Here is a 5,153-nt window from a genome sequence, read left to right on the forward strand (position 1 = left end):
AGAAGAAAGTGATGTTGTAATGATAAAAATAATAATAATAGCGGCAGACATTATAGCACTTACAATGTCAGAAATCTTTTCTTACACATTTTATCAATGTTAACTCACTCTTAAATATGTCAAGAGTTTACTACCATTATTCCCATTTTTAAAATGGAGAAAGTGAGATATAAACAAAGTAATTTGTCCAAAGTCACATAGCTAGTAAGTGGCTAAGCTGGGATTTAAACACAGATACTTTGGCTCCAGAAAATGAGCTCTCGGTCACTGTAGAATACAGCCTTTCGTGTGATGAAATAACGGAATGATAACGTCAGCATCGTCATCAGTAAAGCAGCAGCAGCACTGAGCGTCGACTGTGTCCAGAAGACCAGGCATGGCTAATACTGCATCCAAACCTCATAAAGAATTAGATGATACTATTATCTCCATTTTATGAACTGGGAAACTGAACCAGCGAAAGTTTAAGTAATTTACCCAAAGTCACAGTGAGATGGAGGTAAAGTAAGGATGAGATTAAAATATACCGCATTCTCACCAGGGAAGTATGAGAAGCATAATGAAAAACCATTTACTTTAAGATCTGTAGTAGCTGAATTATCTTAGAACAGGAAAGGGCACTTTTGAAGTTTTACCCAGAAGTAATTATGTACTCTAAAACTTGTTACTGCTTTTACTTATTACAAAAAAACACAGAAGCAGCGCGGCTCCGGTGTCGCAACGTGCGACTGCGTGCGCTGCCGCCTCCTCTGTGGCTGTTTACCCCGCTGCATTGTGGGAGTTTGACCTCCGCCGCCGCCAACCGCCGCCAACCGCCGCAAACCGCCGCCAACCGCCGCCTCAGCTTGAACCGCCGCCTCAGCTTTTGAGCCACCGCCACCCACCGCTTACGCCATGGGAGCCGTGACTGACGAAGAAGTCATACGGAAGCGTCTCCTAATTGATGGAGACGGTGCTGGCGATGACAGGAGAATTAATCTGCTAGTGAGGAGTTTCATTATGTGGTGCCATTCTGGATCCCAGGAAGACGGGTACGGCCAGTACCAGCGTATACTGGGCACTCTGTCTCAATGTGAATTTTCAATGGACAAAACTTTGCTGGTATATGATATGAATCTCAGAGAAATGGAAAATTATGAAAACATTTACAAAGAAATAGGACGTAGCATTGCTGGAGCACATGAAAGAATTGCCGAGTGCAAAAAGCAAATTCTTCAAGCAAAACGAATACGAAAAAATCGCCAAGAATATGATGCTTTGGCAAAAGAGATCCAGCGTCATCCAGACAGGCATGAGACATTAAAAAAACTAGAGGCTCTGGGAAAAGAATTAGAGCGTCTTGCACATATTAAAAAAAGCGTGGACGATAAGCTGGAATTGAGACGGAAACAGTTCCATGTTCTTCTTAGTACCATCTATGAACTTCAGCAAACATTGGAAAATGACGAAAAACTCTGAGAGAGAAGCTCAATAAACAAGCATGGAAGCAGATCCTAAGCCACAGATAGACTAATTACCTTTCCCAAGAATATTGAAATAGCTACGTGAGCTTAGCGTGTTTAAAATTTGTTATACTCTTGAGATATTTAAAGTTTGGCAGTGAACTACTTTGCTTTAAATGTTAATGCACATTTCATGTTTCTTCACACAAAGGAAAATGACTTCAGTATAGGTTTGTTTTCATTGACATCTATTGTTTATTCTTAAAAGGCAGGAAGCAGCATCTAAAAATGTTTAATAAAATGTTTTCAAGCTGGAAAAAGAAGAATATTTTCCACATTTAATAAAATCAGTCTATTTTGATCACAAAGATTTTCTTTTATGCTCTCCTAGACATTTTCTAGTTTTGTCTTTTATATTTAAGTTTATAATGCATTTCAAATATTTATTTACTGCATATGGTATGAGTTAGAAGTGGTGATTATGTTTTTTCCTTCTGGTATGAATATTCAATAACCCAGTACTATTTGTTTAAATTTTGTGTGTCCCCATTGAATTTCCTTGACCTTATGTGTGTAGGTCTGTTTCAAGATTCCTTATTTCAGCACTGCCCTATCTTTATCACTGTAGCATTATAGAAAGTCATGAAATCAGCAGTATATCTTCTCCGTATTTGTTCTTCTTTTTAAAAATTGTTTTGGGTACTCTAGGTCTTCTGGATTTTCATTTTAATTTTAGAGACAGCTTGTGACTTGTATCCTGCAACCATGAATTCCTTCATTGCTTCTCAGAGATTTTTAGATTTCCTAGAATTTTTTTGTACATGATCATATTATCTATATCAATAGTTTTATACATTCTTACTTTCCAATCATTGTGTCATTTACTATTTTTCTCACCCCATTGAAATGGCTAGGACCTCTAGTAAATATTAAAAAGAAGTGATTAGAATGGGCATTTTTGCTTTGTTCCTACTCTAAAAGGTGTTCAAAATTTTACACATAAGGATGATGTCAGCTGTAAATTTTGCATAGATACCCTTTAACAAATTGAGGAAGTTTCTTCTACCCTTTGCTGGTTTAGATTTTTTATCGTGAATGAGCTGCTGTTACTAAGTTTATCCAGTGATTTTAAAATTTTTTTAAATTACTTTACCTTTCACTTACATTATTTTTATTTTGTTTTTATATATCTAATCTATTTCTTTCTTAATCTGTGTAGTCATTAAAACTGCATTTGCCCTATTTGTACTTGAATATATTTATAGTAGCTTCCTTGAAGCCTTTTCTGCTGGGTGAAATATCTGGGCTATCTCCAGATCCAGTTCTGTTTTGATTAACTGAATTTTTTTTTCTTAAATATGTGTCACATTTTCCTCTTCCTTTGTAAGTCTACAATTTTAATTAATTAATTTATTTATTTATTAATCACGCATTGGACATTCTGATTTGACGTAGTGAAGAATGAATTCTTTCATGGTCTTTTTTCCCTACCAGGTAGTTCAGCTACTGGCTGATCACCTTGAACTCGTGTAGTCCGCATTTTATACTTTGTTAATACAGATCTGTGGAAAGCCTAGAGGATTACCCAGACCCTCTAAATTGTCAGGGCTCGACCTCCAAACTCTGTCTCTACTGCAGATCCTGGTTTTAGGCTTGGATGGGGTGGCTGTACTATAGATCTTACTTTATGTCATGGTATACTACAAGGCATGGTGGTTTTAGTGTCTCAGACTGGGATTTGTGGGTTGATAATGAATTCTTTCCATTCTTCCAGGGATGGATCTATAGCATTTCCCATCACTGCACAAACTCTATTCTGTTATTGTAAGATCCATGCCCTGGGCACAAATCCTACACGCCGAAGTGACTCGCCTCACAGAGACCACAAGACAAGAGATCGCTGCAATTTAAGCAAGAGGTGTTTATTCAGCATATGCTGGGCCGCCTTTTTCATAAGCGGCCCAGAACTTACAATACCAGGGCTTTTTATACATTTTTTTTTTCTTTTCTTAGACAAACTCTCGTAACAGGCTGTGCAGCTAATTAACTGTGGCACCTTAAGATTTATGGTTAAGCTCAAAAGACTAGCACATTAGTCCCCCAATAAAAGATGTTACATGTTTATTTTCCCTGGTCCAGCCAGGTGTTCAGAAGATAAGGGGGGGCTGGTTTAGTCCTTGGGCCCGGTTCTGCCTTGACTTCTGCCTGACCTCTTAAAAGCTGCTTTACTTAAAATACCTTTAGATATGTTTTCCTCGTTAGTAAGTGTTTACAGAAATAATATTTCTCTGTTACAATTTGTGCAGGCTAAAGCTACATAGGCAATAATATGGGTTAGAGTCACAAATTTTTATAACATTATCAAACCCATACTAATCAGTTTCTGTTAAGACCTGTAGTCTCACCCATGCAATATCAACCATCAGATAGGGAGTCATGAAAAATACCCTGACACACACACACAGCTCCCTCTTCTCTCATATTCATGCCATTCAGTATCACTGAACTCTGATATCAGCAGGACTAATGTTTTCTGCTTGGGTTCTAACTCCTTGTATCAGGATTGGAAAATTGTCCACAGACAGAAATCTTGGGTAATAATGAAGCTCATCTCATATAGTTTCTTTCAAGGATCTCAATATTGCACTGCCTATTGTCCAATGTCTCTAAACAGTTGCCTCATATATATTGTCTATTTTTTTTTTTTTTTAATGCCAGCAGGGATAGTCTGCTGTTAGTTGCTCCATCATGGTTGGAAATGTACAACTTTAAAAAGATAGTTTTTATAATACCAAATTACATTAAATTTAGGCCTAATAAGGCGACCTTAATTTAAAACACTGGCAACAAATACATATGGATTTCAGTATATTTCTCCCCCCCCCCCCCGCCCCAATGATATGATAATGCTAGCTACTCTGGTAGTGCTTTGCTCTATCCATCCTGAACCTACTATTAATTCTAAATAAAATTTTCTCCAGCAATATATCCCATGTTCTTGACTAATGCATTCCTTTTTCAAGTTCTTCTTAGCATCTTCCTTAAATAAACCATTATAGTTTTATTAACTGAAAAGTATTGATTGTACATATTTATGGGGTACAAAGTTATATTTCAATACATGTATACAACGTGTAGTGATCAAATCAGAGTAGTTAGCAAATCCATTATCACAAAAATTTGTCATTTCTTTGTGAAAAGAACATTTAAGCCTGTCCTATTTGAGAACACACAATAAATTAGTGTTAATTATAGATGCCTAGTACTACTGTACACCACAAGAACTTATTTTCCTATGTGTAATTTTGTGTCCGTTAACCAACCTCTCTCTCTCCCCTCTCCCTGCCCTGTCCCAGTCTCTAGCAACCACCTTTAATAACTCAATTTTTTAAGGTCACTGATCTATGTCTTCCAATATGATGGGTAAAAAGTTACTGTGACATAGTATAAAACGTATGGAATTTAAAACAAAGGAATTTACTAGCATTAAGTAGTAGTACTTACTAGCTGGAGGTCAGAAGGTTTCCTTAAGCCTGAATTTCCTCATTTTCTTAGTAAGACTAATGCATATCTTGGAGCATTGTTGAGTGCATTAGGGATGATACGTCCATAGTGCCTAGCACAGTTCTGGACCTGAAGTAGATTGTCAGGAAAATAACATCAGTTCTGTATCATTAATTATGGTATTTATATTGAACATCAAGTTCACAT

At 36.8% G+C, this 5,153-nt stretch overlaps 1 pseudogene; it reads left to right on the plus strand.

Annotated features, from left to right (window-relative positions):
• Positions 1–891: 891 nt before the first annotated feature.
• LOC103603864 lies at positions 892–1,458 on the plus strand (annotated as a pseudogene).
• The last annotated feature ends 3,695 nt before the right edge of the window (positions 1,459–5,153 follow it).

This window comes from Galeopterus variegatus, unplaced genomic scaffold, assembly GCF_000696425.1.
Source record: "Galeopterus variegatus unplaced genomic scaffold, G_variegatus-3.0.2 Scaffold126, whole genome shotgun sequence".
Lineage (NCBI taxonomy): Eukaryota > Metazoa > Chordata > Mammalia > Dermoptera > Cynocephalidae > Galeopterus > Galeopterus variegatus.